The following is a 20588-nucleotide window of genomic DNA, read 5'->3' as shown; positions in this document are numbered from 1 at the left end:
GCCCAGATTTATAGTGGTGTACCAGATCTGAGGACTCGCCATGATACCACATCACCTCCATATTCGAGGCATCCATCTGGGGAGAAAGGTGGCATGGAAATGTGGCCTCTCCATTCACCAAGGCAATGATTGGTTGTTGTGGTCCCGTCACAGTGAACTTCCCTGGAAAATGTAGACAGAGTCAGGGGTGAATACAAGGTTAATTCAAGAATGGGGGCAAAAGAAAAGGCCACTTAGTATGACAACATAATAAGTAATTAATTTTTACATCTGGAAAAATAAATTGAGACATCATCCAGTCCAGTCCCTCACTGGATAAAGCACAGAATCTTACCATCTAAAGGAAACTCAGAAACTCCCTATCTTATACTGTAATCACTTCCACATTATCTCTGAAGAGTAGTTCTCTGTTCGCTGGTTGGGAAGACCCAGCAATAGTGAACTTTCCACGTTACTTCTCAGTGAAGGAAATGGGGAACAAAGACAGATGAGATAATAAACAATGCCCTTTGTGTCTAGAGCCAAGAAGATACAAATTATAATAGACATGCATACAGTTAAACTAGGGTGACTAAGAAATGTCTTCTTTGTTCCAGTTTTTCTTAGATTTTATGTATACCAATACATAGCCAAAACAGCACCTAAAAATGAAAATGAGTCTATCATGAAATTTATAAAATACTTGTTTTAACCTTAAACCAAATGCCATAAGAAGTTGCAAATGGATACTTGACTTAAAAACATTAAAGATAAACTAAAAATAGAGGAAAATGGATATAGGAATATGGCTAGGAAGCAAATCCTTAACCAAACAAAGGATAACAGAAATCACAAAAGATAAAATTGATATCAAATATAAGGTGCAGCCAGGAAGACCTGCGTTCAAATGCTGTCTCAGACACTTACCAACTGTATGATCCTAGGCCGGATACCTGACCTGTCTGCCTTGGTTTCTTCATCTATAAAATAAGGATCATAATAGAATCTACTTCCCTGGGTTGTTGTGAGGTTCTTTGCAAACCATAAATGCTCATTAAGTCATTTGTATTACATGTTGGGCAGCTAAGTGGTGCAGTGGAGAGAGCACTGCTCCTGAAGTCAGGAAGACCAAAGTTCAAATTCAGCCTCAGAAACTTACTAGTGTGTGTGAAAACCCTCAGCAAGTAACTTAATCCTGTTTTCCTTAGTTACTCATGTATAAAATAAGATGGAGAAAGAAATGCCAAACTCCAGTATTGTTGAGAATATCATCTGAAATGTGGTCACAAAGAGTTGGACACAACTGAAATGATTGAACAACAAGAAGTAAATGACCTTAAAAAGGTCCTAGGAGAGAAGTAATCAAAGTACAGTTGGGGTGGGGGAAGGTCTCAAAGAATTTCAAATTCAACTACTGATTTAAGATTATCTTCAATTCATTAATAATAAGAAAAATACCAATCAAAATGTCTACAAGGTTTTACCTCACATTCAGAAAACTGGCAAAGTTGAAGAAAGGTGGAAATAGGGGCAGCTTGGTGGCGCAGTGAATAAAGCACTGACCCTGGAGTCAGGAGGACCTGAGTTCAAATCCGGCCTCAGACACTTGACACTTACTAGCTGTGTGACCCTGGGCAAGTCACTTAACCCCAATTGCCTCACCAAAAAAAAAAAAAGAAAGAAAGAAAAGAAAAGAAAGGAAGGTGGAAATAGCATTAAAATGGCTTCAGGAAGACAGAGATACTGAGAAAATATTGGTGCAACTGAGAACTACTCCAACAATTCTAGAAGACGATTTAAAATTATAATCAAATAGTGATTAGAATGTGCTTAGCCTTTGACCCCAAAATTCCACTGCTTGACCCGCACCACAAAGAGATCAAAGGTGAGGTATAAAATGGATAATTTCAATTATATTAAATTTAAAATGTTTTCTACAAATAAAACAGGTGTGGCCAAGATCAGAAGGAAAGAAATAAATTGTGAAAAAAATTTTAAAGAGAATTTCTCAGATAAAGGTCTCATATTTAAATATATAAAGAACTTTGACAAATCTATAAGAATATGAGTTATTCTCCAATTGATAAATGATCAAAGGATTTGAACAAACAGTTTTCAGAAGGAGAAATGAAAACAATTTATCGTCATTATAAAAAAATGCTCTAAATCATTATTGATTAGAGAACTGGAAATTAACCTTAAGATATCATTTATTGTTGGTAAAATTGTGAATTGATCCAACCATTTTGCAGAGCAATCTGGAATCATGTCCAAAACTGTCTATACCATTTGACTCAGCATTTCCACTGCTAGGTCTATTTCCAAAAATGATTACAGAAAAAAGAAAAGAGACTATGTGCAATGTAATAATTATATTATGGAATTATAATAAATAAATATAGCATTAATTATTGATTATAATCATAATTACTTACTGACATTAATAAGTCATTTTCACTATTACAAGTACCCAAATGAACTACAAAGGACCTGTGAAGGAAGATGCTATTTGCATCATGAAAATGAACTGATAAATAGAATAGTTATGTATAGAATGATTTTACATATATACATATTTGTGTCTAATTGTAAATCTTGGACTGGGAGGGATGGTGAGAAGAGAAGACAAAAAGGGGGGAAAAGAAATGTACATGATAACTCCATTATATATTTTAAAAGAATAGAAAATTAAATAAAATTGCAATTTCCTGTGCAATCATCTTTTTTATTAAACTGTTATGGAAATGCTTGTGTTAGTCAATAAATTAAAAATAAAAGAAATAAAAGAAATTGTCTTTTAGAAATTGAACCCAACAAGATTGAGATAAAACTATTAAAGATCATCAATAAATCCAGTAACTAATACTGAATAAAAGCCTTCTGTGTGACAAAGCAAAATGCTGTGTTATTTCTACAAAAAAGAACAAAGTGTTTAGATAGCAGATAGTCACTGCCCCCAAAAAGCTTACATTCTGGCTGGGAGATAAGCAAGAAATACAGCAGGGTAAATATCATCAAATGCCACATGATAAATGCATACTAGAGAATTACAAATCAAAGTGCTAGGAAAAGTCATTCTCAAGAGAAGAAAAGATCCAAACATTCTGGAGAACGATTTGCAACTATGCCCAAAGGAACATAGAACTTTGATCCGGCAATACCACTGCTAGGTTTATATCCCAAAGACATCTCCCCCCCCCCAAAAAAAAAGAGAGAGAGAGAGAGAGAGAGAGAGAGAGAAGACCTATTTGCACAAAAATATTTCTAGCAGTTCTTTTTGTGGTGGTTAAGAATTGGAAATCCAAGGAATGCCCATTAATAGGGGCATGGCTAAACAAGCTGTGGTATGATAATAATGGAATATTATTATGCTATAAGAAATGACAAGCAGGATGATTTCAGAAAGGCTTGGAGAGAATTGTATGAACCGATGTATAGTGAAGTGAGCAGAACCAAGAGAACATTGTGCACAGAGACAGCAATTTTGTTTGATGAAAAACTGTGAATGACAACTATTTTCAACAATACAATAATCCAAGATAATCCCAAAGGACTAATGATAAAGAATACTATCGAGGGCGGCTAGGTGGCACAGTGGATAAAGCACCAGCCCTGGATTCAGGAGTACCTGAGTTCAAATCCAGCCTCAGACACTTGACACTTACTAGCTGTGTGACCCTGGGCAAGTCACTTAACCCCCATTGCCCCGCAAAAAAAAAAAAAAAAAAAAAAAAAAAGAATACTATCCACCTCCAAAGAAAGAATTGATATTGATGGAACACAGACTAAAGCATGCTATTTTTCACTTTCTTCCACTTGTTTCTTTTATTCAAGTTTTCTTGTACAAAATGACTAATATAGTAATGTTTTACATAATTGCACATCTTTAACCACCTCAGGGAGGGGTTAGGGGAAGGAGGGAGGAAAGAGGGGATAAAAATTGGAACTCAAAACTAGAAGTAAAAATGTTTATTACTTTAAAAAGAGAGAGGGGGACAGCTAGGTAGCTCAATGAATAAAACCCTGGCCCTGAATTCAGGAGGACCCGAGTTCAAATCCAGCCTCAGACACTTGAAACTTACTAGCTGTGTGACCCTGGGCAAGTCACTTAACCCTCATTGCTCTTCAAAAGAGAGAGAGAGAGAGAGAGAGAGAGAGAGAGAGAGAGAGAGAGAGAGAGAGAGAGAGAGAGAGAAAGAGAGAGAAAGAGAAGGAATGTTAGGGAAGTCTTCTTGGAGCATGTGAAGGAGCATTTGAGTTAGGTTTTATAGGATATGTAAACATTCACTAAGTAAACGTGTAGAGAATATATTCTAGGAATAGAAGAGTGTTTGTAAAAGCCCCCAAAAGGAGAAATAAGTGAAAGGAGTCCAGGATAAAGAAAAAGTCAGCGATATCAAAGTACAAGGTAGGTTTGTTGCAAAATGGAATGAGGGAGAATGATCCAAGGAGCAAAGAGAGATAAGATTACTACCGGAAGTGTCACTCTCAATATCTAACTTGTGCTTAAGGTATTGTGCTTGAATGGCAAAGGTTCAAGGTATAAGAGTGGGGGGTGGCCCAAAGGAGCTTTGACCATTAGGGAAGGGGGAACACTGGCCAAAGAGAAAAGCCTGAGAATCTCAGTAGCACCAACAGTGTCCCTAATCAGTTCTCCTCAAGGAAAGTTAGCCTGTTGATTTCCAGGAGGCCATGTCTACAATGGAGCTGGAAGGAGTGTGTGGTAGGATAAGAGAAAGAAGGCCTGAGGTAAATGGTAGTGTCCACATTATGACTCTCCTTTGGAAAAGTTTCACAAGTAGTCAGTCGGTCAACAAGTGCTAAATGCTAAGGATTTCCTATATGCCAGACACTGTGTTAAACCCAGAGATTAAAAAAAAAAGCAAAAGCATAATCCTTGTCCTCAGAAACTTACATTCTAAAGGAAGAGCTCATATCTCTTTGCAATAAGAACCATAACCCAAATGACTACGGTCTTCTTGGAGACCCTCAAGATGGCAAGAAGAAAGGTTTTATAAAATCACTTTTATGTAAGATTATTCAGCCTGATTGGAGGCAATGAAAACCTAGCAACAACTTTCACTAGTAAAATGAACCAGGCAAAGAGGGAGGTAGCACCTTTCCCAAGCAGCCCCAAGGGCACATGTTTATGACTTTATTTCCCCTTTAAATGTGCCCTCAGTGCTAATTTTAAGGTGAATAATGAGACTGGAAGGTAAAATAAGGCACATGACCCTGTATCCCTTTCAGGATGGCCCTGGGAAACAAATGAATGGGATTGATCAATAAGAACTAATCGAGTTAGGTCAAAATCACTTTGAAGTCCCATAGTCAAGGGCAGTTTTATACATGACAGGATTTCATAAAGGCATTGTGGGAATGTAGTGGGACACCAAGAAATCCAGAAGATTCCCACCCCCAAGGAATCCTCAAAGTTTCCTAAGGGAAAAACAGTTCTGTGTGCCAGAGCAAGACCCTAGTCACAGGTGTGTCAGAGCAAGACCCTAGTACACAGTTACACAATACTAAGGTCTACAGGATAATAAGCAGAATATGGATGGATGCCATATGTCCTACTGATACCCTATTATTCAAAGATCCCCTCCCAGTTTTCTTGCCTTTTACATTTTTTTACATTTCCTCTTGCTTTGTAATTTGCTTCCATTTGTTTTATAAACATACAAAAGACCAGGTCTTCTCTCACTCCAGCAGGACAGCACCTCTGATTCTGTTCCCCATCCATATATTCCTCTCTCCTAATAAATCCCTTTTTATTTTACAAGATTTATGATAAGCTTCTAATTCTTTGGGTGAGCTAGCCCCTGCCCTGATCCAGGTCACAAATACCCCCAACAAAGCTATAAAGACATTGACTTGATAAGAATCTGAAATGGAAATGTGAAAAAAACATAATTATTCTTCCTTAACCACCCACATCCTATTTCTCTTAGAAAAGATCCAACACTAAGGAAAGGAAGAAAGAGATTTAGAATAGAAAAACTATAGAGAAGTCAAGAGACGCAGGGAATCTCTCCCTGGAAGGACCAGCAAGGTGTCTATGAACTCAGCAATGTCTATCATCTACCTGAGACTGGCCAGAAGAGCAGAACCAAGAGGATGAAGGACAAATCTAGAAGAAAGAAGTGTTCCATCTCAACAAAGTCCCATCAGAGTTATGGATTTGTTTTCAGAGGACCTGGATTTGAATTTGAACTCTGCTGTCACCTCTAGCCGTGACTGTGGGCAAGTCAGTTAATTTCTCTGACTTACTTTCTTCATCTGAATAAAAAATCGATTTGATAACTCCTGAGGTCCCTTAAATCTAAACTTGAGTTGGAGATTCTACTATTCTTCACCAGAAAAGATTCCTCCTCCTCAGAGACCTGGTTCCTATGATGATATCAGCAAACTGTCCAAGCTGTCCTGATACACAATATCTACCAAGCTCCAAAGGAAAATGAAAGCAGCAAACTTGTAGACTAGATAATCTGGGACCTTTGTGACTATCATAAAGGTTCTGCCCAAGTTTTTTTTTTTTTCTTAAGAGAAAATGCATGCTATTTTTCCCTACTTAATCAATTTTAGGGATCAATCTATATAACTTTAGAGGTATGCTTAAAAGTCACCATTTCAAACCTCAGTATATAATGTTTGCCTGATGTCGAAAAAGCACTTTGTATACTTGAGAGCCCTGTAGACAAATAGATTGTTATTTTACTATAATACTTGTAACTAAATAGCTTTACAGCGCTGTTCCTAATCTTCTGGACTTTGCCACCATACCTCAGCTGCCATCCAATCTTGGAATAGGTTATATTACCTGGACTGTCCTAACCCAGGAACATCCCTCTGCCATGCTAGTCTCCCTTTTTCCAACAAATTGTTCCTGGAGCCTCCATTTTGGGGAGAGGCTGATTCTGACTAATCTCCTTTTCTTTCTCAACTCTGCTTCTGACTTTCCAGATACTGACAATAAACCCCTAAGTGGCTACCTCCTCTTCCTGCTTGACTCCCTTTGATGATTTCTTTTTCCCCATTGGGGACTAGGCCAACTAGCTATCAGGAGGGACGCACATAAGAAGTAAGGGAGAAAAGCCCATTAGGTGTGATTGCTGCCTGATCAGTGTCTGTGGTGGGAGCAAGATGTCTCTAAGATATCTCCTCCCCTCGAGGGAAATCTTTGACTTCCTTCTTGGTCACTTTCTCCAGCACCCAAATAAAAGACTATCTTATTCTAATTGAATTGTGTGTGACAGAGTATAATTCTTTAAAGAGGAATGCCTAAGGATCCTTACCATCTCTTCCCCGCCCCCCCCATGACAATCTCTTTGAGGACAGCAACTCTTTTTTGTGTTTATATTTGCACCCCCAGTTCTTAGTACAATACCTGAAACATTGTTGTTGCTGTTGTTCAGTCATTTTAGTCATGTCCAACTCTTCTTGACCCTATTCAGGGTTTTCTTGGCAAAGATATGGAATGCTTTGTCATTTTTTTCCAGATAATTTTACAAATGAGGAAACTAAGGCAAACCAGGTTAAGTGATTTACCTAAGGTCACAAAGCTAGTAAGTGCCTGAGGCTAGACTTGAACTCAGATCCTCCCGATTCGAGGGCTGACACCCTATCCACTGTGCCACCTAGCTGCCCAACTAAGAACATGGTAAGCACTTAATAAATGCTCATTGCTGACAAGGTGCTTAGAATAACTCAGAAGTTTCTCCTGTGAGAAGCAAAACCAAAGATGACCACATAAAAGGAAAGAGATATTGAGGAATCAAGGGACTATTAAAGTTTAGATTGACCAACTAGGCATTGATGGAGGAGGCTAAAAAGGGTTAACAGATAACCTAAGACTTGAGCTCATATCAACTGTAGCTAAAAGGGTTAATAGAGAAACTAAGGTTTGTGTTCTTATCAACTATACAGTAACAGAGGGTTTCAATTCCCCATCAACAAACAATATCAACAGAAGCTTAGGGCAGGTAACCAGGGACCATTAACCACTAATAGCCTTTAATATTTGTGACAATTGAAGTGACGCCCCCTGCTGGAGAGATACTGTAGGAAAGCTCCACCATGAGGAGAAGGCATCTGAGGGCAAGCCATGTGGCTTGGAAGGACAGTTCCTTGGCATCAGGAAGTGATGTTTGATGTTTCTGGTTGAGACAGGAGGCTTCTGGGAGGAAGAAGGAAGCACTGGGTACTTTTTGTTCCTGACCTCACTATGGCAGGTCAGATGATGGGGTCTCTTAGAAATAGATTTTTACCTTTCTCTCTGATCATTAGATCCTAATGCTCTCTAATAAATACTTAAAAGTCTAAACTCTTGCTAAAGCTTCTAATTTATTGGCGACCACTCATTAGATTTTTAGACAGTATAACTAGATAGTAACAATAGATGGCTCACAATGAAGAGAAAAGCTGAACCTCGATCTTCTGACCTTCCAGTTTGGTAAGAATTTTCCCAGATTTCCCATGTGCTTGTCTCTTTAAGTTTTAAATTGGCCATTATGTATATACTTTAACTCTTATGTACTCTTAGCCTCCTATTTTCAAGCCTTGCTCCCTTTTACAAAATGGATCGGGGTCTGTGGGACCAAAAAAGTCTTCCAAATTTTACCTTTCTAAGCCTCTTCTCCTGGCTTTTCGACCAGGTCAAGACTGACCTCGTGTTGAAGTTCAGTCCTTATGAGTTCGAATGTTCTATTCCTATTTTAATTTTTATTCTTACTTTCCTTTCTGTTATAGTGAGGAAATTTTTGAATTATAAAAAGGGGACTGATGATACTATAGAAATTAAAACACTAAGAAATTTGTGAATTACAGAAACGGGGTGGAAGGTAGTACATTTTATATCATTCAGGACTCCCCCCTTGAGAAAATAATTGCAGCATGGGACCCTTACAAGCTACTGATTCAGCCAGGCATGACAAAAGCAAGGCTTATCAAACTGTGTTTTATGTGGCATAAAAAATATTCTAGCTTGCTGGAAAACAAATGGTTAGAGAATGGATCTTTTGACTACTTAACACTGAAAAATTTACAAATAATGCTGCACTTTGAGTCCCCCAAAGATTTAATTTATTGGGACCTGTGGAATAAAGCCAGCAAGTTTATACAGGAAGAGAAGGCAGATTTTCCAAATTCTAACACTAAGAGTTTCTCTCCTTTTGCATGCCTGGAGGCAAAGACCCTGTCCCTGGGAGAAGGGGAACCCAGGCCTGAGTTCGAAATCAAGCCTGATTCAAATAGCCCTAGTCCCTCCCCAGCTGTGTAGCATGTGGGAGAGATGGTGTTGCTCCCTCCTCTCAGGACCCCACCTCCTCCCCCTCCTCTGGTGCCACCTCCTACTCCTCATAGCCCTGCCCCTTAATCCTCCAGATGGGGAGGTCAAGAGATCTAATCCACCCTTCTCAGGTTCTGATCTTGTGCATGCACAGCTTTCTCTACCTGAGTTTCCAGTTTCTACTCTGTTACAAGAGCAAACAGCCTTAGCCCTACCCCAGCTAAGCTGTGATTCTGACTTGACCTGCTGTAATTCTTTCAAACCAACCTCAGAAAACCCTTTAAATTCCAGATATGCTTGTTTTGTTCATAATTTTGTGAGTCTGCTTTTGTCTTTAATTAGTAACCTTATAAAGCATTTTTATTATGAAAGGACTGACAGGGAATATAAAGGTGTTAAAAAACAAGAGACACTTAAACTGAATAAAGTTGTACAAGACAAGCCTCATCATCATATTTCAAGATTCCACTTTCTTTGCCATGGAGGAGTACATATTTTGCAGAAATGTAGAAGTAAGCAGCAAGGTATTAATATGAGTATTGGGGATTTTAGATATCAGAATCAAAAGTGTTCTAAGTTCACTCAGAGAAATAATGTCAGTTCAGAGGTTACATAGGATTTCTATGCTATTACACCTACATTTTGAAATTAACAGTATGGGTTTATTTTCATAGAGATTTTCATTCTTTTGATGTGTTTTATACTTAGTTTAAAAAGGGGGGATATTTGTAAAAGCTTTTTATATTCATGTGATCAAGTTTATATTTTGTAATACTCTTATTAATGTTAAGTTCATATTCATTTAGATTTCCCCAGTTTGAATTTCATTGTCTTTTATTCTTCTGTATGTATTTTGTTGTATTTATTTATCTCTACTTTTGAAACTATGAAAGATGGTTTTGATTTCATAATACAATGTTAACTCTGGGAGTATTGTGCTCCCATATTCTAAATTGTTTGTTTTTTCCAACTGATTATTGAATCAAACTCTATAAAGCATTTCTCTGGCAAATTGGTTGCCATGGCAAGTATAAATTGATTCTAGAAGTATTATTTTTGATAAGCATATTTTTAAAAAAAGAGAACATTTGCAAAAGTTTTTTTTCTTTTCTCATTTATTTAATCTAATTTATTATTGCCATAAATAGGGATATATTGTATAATATAATAATATGCTATTTGGGTATTTTAGATATTAAAAATTTTTAATAAAAAAGAGTCAGTTTAAATGTTACATAAGCATTTCTTTTATGCTATTGTAAAACTACATTTTGAATTCAATAATATGGGCTTATTTTCATAAAGATTTTTATTCCTTTAAGATTGTGTTGTTTTAACTTGTATTTAAATATGTTCTGATTTTTCACAAAAGTATTGTATACTTAGAAAAAAGGTATTATTTGAAATTATTGCATAATTGTATATTATATTCTGAGTCAAGGTACATTCACATTTTTTGCGATCATTATTATCCTCAATTTTTAAATCCATATGAGACTTGGATTATGGGAACTGTGGTAAAAATTATTGGAATTTAGCTGACTCAATTGGGAGGGGCCACACCTGGCCCACCCTGAAGTTATGTATGCTACTGAGGTCAGAAGAAAAGTTCTCCATAGGCAGTTTTGAAGGACCTCCCCTTTTGGGGGAGGGAGATTGAACGCTCACTAAGGGGAGGCTCTCCTGCTCGCCCACTGGTTCTCTCTTCTCGGTTTCCTGGTGATGCGAGAAACTAGCAAATATTCCAGGTGTGGTAAATAAACACAATAAACCCTGCATTCCTTTTAATTAGCTTAATTGGAAATGATCTGGGGATTGTATAGACTTAGGATAGAATTAGGAGGATTTATCTGTTTTTCTTTTTCCCTATTTCCTTATCTTTGATTATTTATTAATTTCACCTTTGTTGTTTAATTAATTCCCAAGTAATAAAATCTGATCGTTTTGTGGAAAAGAAGCTGTAAGGCTCCTTTCTTATTGGCCTGAGAGAAATATCTAAAAGGACAGTTCAGAAGGGAGGGAGCTTTGAATCTAGAGGTCCTTCATTATTTCTCAGACCCCAATATTTCGGCGAGTCACTCAATTAATGCTCCACATATTACATTTGGGCCCAACAGAACTTATCATTTAAGACATTAATTGCCTTCATTCTGAGTTATCAGATGCCATTTGGCCAGGATGCCATCCAATCACAAGAGGAATACACATGCAAGAGCAGACATTGAACTGTTACATGAGGGGAGACATGCATGAAGTCAAGGTACAGCCAAGACAACGGCTATTGACAAACGCTGAGATTGGTTTCTCTTGGTTTAATTTTTCCCCACAATATTGTACAGATGGCTAGAAGTTTTCATCCCACCCATCTCATTCTACACCTGGCTTCTATGACCCTTCTTATATGCCTGATGCCATGGACATCTCAATCCAATGCATCTGTTTAAGTCTGATTCAGTTTCCTCCAATATGTTTGGTGGCATGGATGTATATCCCATCTACCTATTTTAAGCCTGGCATACTGCATGGGCTGTATATATTGCTCAAGTGTGGAAATGCTCATATCCCATCATTTCTTTGTTCTTTTATGGTAACCCCCATAATTATCTCAGGTGTCATGATAAATACAGTGTTGAATTTGGCCTTGACACCTGTTACCAATTATATTAGATTCTTTAATTTCTCATAACGGCATGAGGATAATTAGGCAGATGATGAAAAAAGTGATGAAACAAAGATAAAAATTATTTTTTAAATTAATATCACAATTGTCTTCTCAATTTACCCTCCACAGGGGGGACTGCAGTAATATTAAGTTTTAGGGGACTGTAGTAATATTAAGTTTTGGAGAATGTCTCAATTTTTGTTTATATTATATGTTTCATGCATAACAACTAACATTCTGAATTCCCTTAGACATGTTTTTGAGAACTCTCATTGTTTGATTTGATTATTGACAAAGCTATTTTAAAGTTGTGTTAAGCTCATTTTTGTAAGAAATTTTCCTGACTGATTACCAGCATCCACACATCAACCCCTGAAAAGACTTCCATTCCACAACTACACCCAGAGAACATCTCAAGAATCATCTGAGAAAAAACTTCCAAAGACTTAAATAGACATTACCCCGTTTTCCTTTTCCATATTGTAGTAGTAGTAGTAGTAGGCTTCTACTAGTCTCAGACGACCATGGATCAGCGCCTTGAAGAGCCACAGGCCACAGTGCGGCTGTGCAGTCAGACACAGGAGCTGCAGCTCCTGCCGCAATGAGGACATCAGAAAACTGCACTTTCTGTTGCACGTCGTTTCCTGTGTCTCATTCATTTTTCTTCCTCCTGAGCTTGAAGGCCCATCACAGCTGCACGCAAGCTGCTCCTGAGTACTGAACTCCAGTGGGCACGGTCCTTGGCCATCTCCTCCCAGCTGCCGATGTCTATTCCCAGAGCCCTCAAGTCTCGCTTGCATACATCTCTGTAGTGAAGCTGGGGGCATCCAGCAGGTCTTTGGCCTGAGGCTAACTCGCCATAGAGTAGGTCTTTAGGAATGCACCGGTTTTGCATGCAGTGCACATGACCGAGCCAGCGCAGCCGTCTTTGTTTCAGTGACCTCGCTATGGCAGGTCAGATGATGGAGTCTCTTAGAAATAGTCAGATTTTTACCTTTCTCTCTGATCATTAGATCCTAATGCTCTTTAATAAATACTTAAAGTCTAAACTCTTGCTAAAGTTTCTAATTTTTTGGCAACCACTCATTAGATTTTTAGACAGTATAGCTAGATAGCAAATTTACATATTCATGGATGGCAGGAAACAGAAACTGTACCTTGAAACCAAATCTTAAAGTAAACTGATATCATAAATAAAGAGACCCTCTGACAGACAAGTTTAAACACGTTTTAAGGAACATGTTCAGAAAGACCAAATATGTCCTTAGGTTTACCTTATGATATTTAAACCCCAAAAACACACCCCTAAGGAAAAAGGTATCCACCTTGGGAGACATCTTAGGACCCCAGGAATTCCAAAATAGAATGTGAACCTCCCATAAGGAGGAGATTAAGATAATGAGATAACCTACTTTTCTCACTATAAATATAACCATTTTCATCTCCCTAACCAAGACACTTTTCTCCATGGTGTCTCCTTGTGGTCATCACAGTCTGATAATTGAAGTGGGGGATGGGTTTAATTGATCAGATTGATCGTGAGGCATTCCAAAGAATTACAAGACTCAGTGACTCAGTTTCCCAAGTTTATTAGAAGACTGATGGCCACAAAGAGAGAGCACCCAAAGGAGAAAAGCAAGGTATCTCCAATAGGGAGAGGAAAAATGGTTATATTTATAGTGAGAAAAGTAGGTTACTTCCTCATTATCTTAATCTCCTCCTTGTGGGAGGTTCAGATCCTAATTTGGAATTCCTAAGACATCCTCCAAGTCGGGTACCTTTTTCCCTAGGTGTGTGTTTTTAGTATTTAAACATCATAAGTGGAACTTATGGACTCATTTGGTCCTTCTGCATGTGTTCCTAAAGACAGTTTTAAACTTATCAGACCCCAAGCATCTCTCGGTTTAGGATATCTCCTTATTTTAAGGTCTGGTTTCTAGCTACAGTTCCTGTTTCTTGTCATCCAGGAATATTAATGGATATTAATGGTTAATGGTCCCTGGTTACTGTCTCCTTAGGCTTCTGTTTATAGTGTTGCTTGATAGGGACTCAAACCCTCTAAGTTACTATACTGTTGATAAGAACACAAACCTTAGTTTCTCTGTTAACCCTTTTAGCTCCTATTGATAACTCAAGTCTTAGTTTCTCTGTTAACCCTTTTAGCTTATTGATAACTCAAGTCTTAGGTTATCTGTTAACCCTTTTAGCCCCCTCCATCAATAATAAAACTTGGGAAACTGAGTCACTGAGTTTTATAATTATTTGGGATGCCTCATAATCAATTTGATCAATTAAATCCATCCCCACTTCAGATATCAGGACAAACATACCTAAGAAGAAAGGGGAGATAAAGGAAAGTTGATTTGGTGTGGCTACTACCTGACCTGAGCTAGGAGACAGTGAAAACCCCAAAAGTCTGGACCATCATTTCAAATAGGACTCCATGCCATAGATTGCAAGGATTTATATACAGTTTAAACAAAGGCCTAGTCCCAAAGGGAGGGGTATATATGAAGAATTCCAGGGATGGAGAATGTAGCCTTTGCTACACAAATCAGAAGGCATTGTTGATGATGGGCAGTTCACTTCAAGACTTGATGAGATCTCTTAAAAAAAAAAAAAGGATTATTATAAAGTTGGGGAACAGCTGAAGATAAGGTTCACATCCATAGACACATAATCTACAATCAGATAAATCTTTGACTGGCTTCAGAGTTACTAATTTCCTGCATATCCAGCTGTGTCTACTATCACAAAAATTGCAAAGGATTGTTGGTGAAGACAATTGTTCTAGTTACCTTGATAACTGAAGTATGTGTGTGCATGGAGGGAGAATAAGGGGGGATTACCAAGAAAATCAAGGTATCCATTTTCACAGCTTGTTTGTCAAATTGTCTCCACATCTTACAATGGCTCTAAGTCTCACTCACAAGAGATATTACAAGGGCTCTTCTTTTTTATTTGCCCTTGCTCCTCTCACCTGCTCTCTCTCTCCAACCCTATGCTAATTCAAGATGCCATAATAGCATGCATATCCTATCTTCTCCAGTATCCCAGCACTGGATGTCCCACATAAGTCAGCACTCTCTTCAAATTCTGAAGTGGAAATCTAAATGCTTGCTAGCATTCTGCTCTCTCACTGGTTTTCACACCTTCCCCTGGGACAACTGGGATGGGTCATTGCCTAGGGCTAATTCCCAAAATGTTTCTTTGTTGTTTGTCCCTCTTTCTCAAGGAGGAGCATGACACTTGGGTGATATCATGACTTGTACTGAATTAGATTTTTTTTCTTTTTTTTAGGCAATGGGGGTTAAGTGACTTGCCCAGGGTCACACAGCTAGTAAGTGTCAAGTGTCTGAGGCCGGTACTCCTGAATCCAGGGCCGGTGCTTAAACCATTGCGCCATCTAGCTGCCCCCCTTGTACTGAATTAGATTTTAAGTGAGGGATGGTTGTACAAGGTCACCAAACCTACTCTCTCATCCAGAGACATCTGGCTCCAGTGACAAGGTATACATCAGGATGACTGGAGATGGCCCTAGATGTTTAAGGCAATTGCGGTTAAGTGACTTGCCCAGAGTCACACAGCTAGTGAGTGTCAGAGGTGACATTTGAACTTAGATCCTCCCAAATTCAGAGCCAGTGCTTTATCTACTGTGTCACCTAGCTGCCACAAATTCCCAAAATAACTTGGAAAGGAAAAGGAGTCACTTTCACTCAGTGCCATTAATAAAGAGATTTGAAATTCCTACTAATGTAAACCAAGGCAAATATTCTTTTAATGCAATTTAGATCTCTCTTTCTCCCAGGGGGAAGACTAGAGAACGCAAAAGCCAATTCTTAAGATTTAAATCCCCTTCTTCCTAAAAGAAAAATAAACCAGAAAAAAACAATGCCTGTAAAAATTAGAAGAAAGGTTTTATTAGGCAGAGGAGAAAATTTAACATTCATGATGTTATCTAGCCTATTGCCAAATAGGACAGCATGCAATTGATTGCATGAGTTTATATACTGTGTGAGATTAAAATTGGATATTAGATCATAAATCTCCCCTACTTAACCTTTCCCTTAATTTATCTCCCAGACTAGTAAATGGAAGAAGCTTCTGGTTTTCTAGGTAGAGCTTTTACTGTATGGTAGTCACAAGGTGATGTTGATTAGAAGGATAGGAAAGTAGAAATACAATACAAATCGTCTTAAGTCTAGGCTTAGCAAATGCTACAATTGTATCATTTCCTCCCCACTTTCCAAATTTCTTTAATTAGTCAACATATTCCTCAAAAGGGGAGTCATTTTGTCCAGAGGGGTGATTTTTTTTTTGTTCTCATGAACCGACGCTTTGACATTAGTCTTGCAAAGGGAGAGCCTCTGCAGAGAGTACATGTTACAGATAGTGTATATTATAACAGAAAGGAGATAGTAAAAACTAATAAAGCAAAACAGTTCATACAAAGTCTCTGAGTTCTCTTGTCTTCTTGAAGTGGTAAGATGTCATCAGGAGGAAACTGGATTCTGGTCTGGAAAATTGGATTCTGGACTCTGGTCTGGATTCTGGTCTGGAAAAACTGAATTCTGGACTCTGGTCTGGAAAGCTGGATTCTCTTCTTTAACTGTTTGAATTGCTGTATTTTTACTAAACCTTAGCATAGCATTGTCAATGATCAAATTAATAAATTCCATTACATTCCCTCCTTTATATCCTTAGACTTCTAATAGAGGGTTGAGGTAGTTATGCAATCTGTAACACTTTTTACCACTGTATGGAGCAAACTGCCTCAGTTTACCCAAATAACTCGAGGAGACCACCAAGTCAAGCAGAGACAGATTTATTACATCCTCATGAGGACGGGCAAAACCCAATTACACATTGAAGTCTTGCAAAGATATGCCCAATCCTCTAGGTTTTTATAGTAATCTTGAAAAGGACTGTCCCCACGTACACCTAGGGTGGATGAGCTCACAATCTAACATCCAATCCTGTCTCATCCAAGGTGCGTGTTCAGCTCGTGATCAATGTATGGAGACATGCATACGTGTTCCAGGAGCAAGGGGGAAAAGGGGAGGGGGAACAAGGTCAAACCAAAGGAAAAGGAAACAGGGGAGTGAGAGTCAGATGTTTCAAATCTCACAGTTCCCACTGACTCCCCTCTCCAGGCCCCTGTCTCTAAAGATAAGGATGACAGGGTTAAAATTTATCTTCGGCTATGTTGGGAAGTCAAAGAAATAATTGGCAATTAAACTTAAAGGAGACAGTGAGAATTTGACAAGCAATAAACTTCTAAACAAACTATATTGGGTCAGGGCTGGGTACCTTCCAGACCCCATCCTCAGAGTTTAATCTGACTCAAATCCATAATCATATCATACACCACCATGTGTCTGGATCAAAGCCAAATTTAGTATGTGTTCATGACACCTGAAAATGTTATGGAAAGGTTATCATAAGACAAAACTGATGCTAGAGAACTCCACATTTTCTATCAAAATGATACAAGTGTAGCATTTGCTAAGCCTAGACTTAAGACGATTTGTATTGTATTTCTACTTTCCTATCCTTCTAATCAACATCACCTTGTGACTACCATACAATAAAAGCTCTATCTAGAAAACCAGAAGCTTCTTCCATTTACTAGTCTGGGAGATAAATTAAGGGAAAGGTTAAGTAGGGGAGATTTATGATCTAATATCCAATTTTAATCTCACAACTGTGAGGGAAAAATCCATCCTCTTCTCAATAATTCTCAGGAACTCAGCAGCAAGGTGTCAAAGGCTCTTTATTTCCTTCTCATGAGAAGGAGGCACCCTAGTGTGCAGCTAGTGGGTGCCCCGAAAGGAGGAGGATCGCAGGCCCTTTTTTATACCCTGTCCCTAATGCAAATGGACCCTCCCCTTTTTCATCACTGGTCCTACGAGCAAAAAACTAGCTAATCAGAAAGCAGTATTCCCACCCCTCTTCCTTGTATGGGCATAACTCAGGAGTGGACCTTATACTTTCTTATATGGACACAACTCTGGAGCAGACCTTATTGAGACCAGGGCTCCTTGAACCATGTGACCTTGCTAACCTGAAGGGGAAGAGGGGATCTGAGACCTTTGCCCTACAAACAGGTCAGGAAAAGTATGACTGACTGTTATATCCACGTTGAGAGGAGACAACTACCTATTTTCTCACATATACATTTAAAACAAAGACAGGCAAGGAATTTGAAGGAAAGGGCTTAGAAAGATCCACAATATGAGGACATTCTGTGTTGGCTAACACACCAACAATCCTTTGTTGGTTACCTGAGTAAACCTAGCTTGAAAATTAGTAACTCTCAAGCCAATTAAAGCCAATTAAATTCATACCAGCTTTTTTTTTTTTTTTGCGGGGCAATGGGGGTTAAGTGACTTGCCCAGGGTCACACAGCTAGTAAGTGTCAAGTGTCTGAGGCCTGATTTTGAACTCAGGTACTCCTGAATCCAGGGCCAGTGCTTAATCCACTGCACCACCTAGCTGCCCCTCATACCAGCTTTGAAGCAGATCTTGAACTATTTGGTGGTGATGGTTGATGGACCTTCAACATACATCCCTATCTTCAAAGACTTACCTGACTGCAAGTTATGACTATGAACATATCCCATTTATGGTATTGTTGTCTTTTGCACAAACAAAATTAATGCAGTTAGTATGAAAAGGGAAACAATCAAATATCTCTGGTAAAGGTCTTCTATCCAAATCTATATAGGGAACTAACTCAAATATATAAGGCTAAAAGCCATTCTCCAAAGGATAATAACAAGCAATTCTTGAAAGAAGTGGCAATTATAAACAGCTTTATGAAAGATTTCTAAAAATCGGTAATAATAAAAGAATTGTCTATCAGTACAAGTCTCTCACCTGACACCAAAAATATTGACTAAGAATACAAAATATGTGAAAAGATAATGTTGGCTACAAGTTTCAAGAAAATATATAAATTGATATGCAGTGGGTATGTTGGTAAACTGGTGCAATGCTCCAGAAAGTAATTCAGAATAATGCTTTATTTATTTATTGGGGGGGGGGCAATGAGGGTTAAGTGACTTACCCAAGGTCACACAGCTAGTGAGTGTCAAGTGTCTGAGACTGGTTTTGAAGTCAGTTCCTCCTGAATACAGGACGAGTGCTATATCCACTGTGCCACCTAGCTGTCCCCCCAGAATAATGCTTTATTAATAGCAACTAAACTGTTTACCTTTTGATCCAGAAGTAGCTCTGCTCCTATACTTCAAGGAGGTTAAAGAAGTCACATATTAGCCAAGAGAGTCACAGCAGCATTTTCTGTGATGGTAAAAATCTGGGGGGAAAGGATCAATAAAATATCTGTGAGTTGGGAAAGTATAAAGCAAATGGGAATTCATGAATATAATAAAATTTTAGTTGTTGAAAACAATAAATATAAAGAAAATAGGAGAAACATAGAAAGAATTCTATGAACTAGTGCATAGTGACAAGTAGGATCAAGAAAAGAATATACACAGATGATAGGAACATAATTGGGAAATACAATAAAATGAAATCAAGCTCTGTATTTACAATGTCCCAGCTTTGACCCAGAAAAGAGTAGAGAAAGTGAATCTTGCTTCCTTCACTGAAGAGGTGGTAAACAATAGGAGTGGAACATTTTATATTCTGTCAGATACACTTAATTGTATATCATAGTAGAGAGAGGGCTAGAGTTAGAGTCAAGAAGACCTGTGCTTGAATCGTGTTTCATATACTTACTAGCTAACTGAAGTGAGGAAAGTCACTTAACTTCTGTCTGCCGCAGTTTCTTCACCTGTGAATGGGAATAATAATGAGTCCTTACCTCAAAGGGTTGTTGAGAGGGTCAAATGAGATATGTATAAGGCATTTTGAAAACCTGAACCAGGGGCAACTCTGTATAAGTAATACTCTAATGGGAGCAATCTCAACTTCTAAATTAGAAATTCTGTTCATTCTAAATTCAACTAACATAGTGATTACTGCTAGAAAGCTTTCTGAGGAATAACTGGTTCCTCTATTGAGAGAGGAGGAAAGCAATAAAAGACCCCCATAATAATAGATAGAATTTTTATAAGTCATTAAGGTGGATAAAGTATGTTACATATATTATCTCATTTCATCCTAACAACTACCCTATGATGAAGGTGCTATTATTATGTCCATTTTGCAGAAGAGGAAACCAAGGGTCGCAGGTTTTTCCTGATTTGCTGAGGGTCATTTTTTTTCAATTATTGAGTGTATGAGTCATGATTTGAACTCATGTCTTCTATACTCCAGTACAGCACTCTATTCACTATGATACCTAGTTGCCAAAAGCATTAACTATATCTTGAGCAAGACCCTCTTTCCCTGGTATTAATTTTGTGGGGAGAGAATACCTTCCTGATAGGTAAATAGGTCCCACATTGTCCTAGAATGGTCCGATTTCAAGGCAGAGACTTTTCAAAGTCACTTTCTTTACCTTGGTAGACTACATGAGCCAATTTGGGGTGATCTGACACCCCACCTTCATAACCCCCACTTACATTACTTCTGCATGTGTAGACATGGTAAGAGAACATATTTATATATTATTTGCTATACACAAAATTCATGAAAAAATATACTTACAAAAACATAATAAAGAGAGAAGGAAACAGCTTTTCTTTCAGT

The 20588-nt window shown here is 38.1% G+C and overlaps 1 long non-coding RNA gene across 1 annotated transcript; it reads right to left on the bottom strand.

Moving 5' to 3' along the window:
- Positions 1–45: 45 nt before the first annotated feature.
- Positions 46–19726, bottom strand: LOC122731445. Its single transcript, XR_006353593.1, has 3 exons — positions 19674–19726; positions 19144–19245; positions 46–162 (listed from the first exon to the last, which is right to left on the bottom strand). It is a non-coding gene; the product is annotated as an uncharacterized LOC122731445 (long non-coding RNA).
- Positions 19727–20588: the final 862 nt, after the last annotated feature.

Source organism: Dromiciops gliroides, chromosome 6 (genome assembly GCF_019393635.1).
Source record: "Dromiciops gliroides isolate mDroGli1 chromosome 6, mDroGli1.pri, whole genome shotgun sequence".
NCBI classification, from domain to species: domain Eukaryota; kingdom Metazoa; phylum Chordata; class Mammalia; order Microbiotheria; family Microbiotheriidae; genus Dromiciops; species Dromiciops gliroides.
This window is presented reverse-complemented; position numbering and strand designations above follow the sequence as displayed.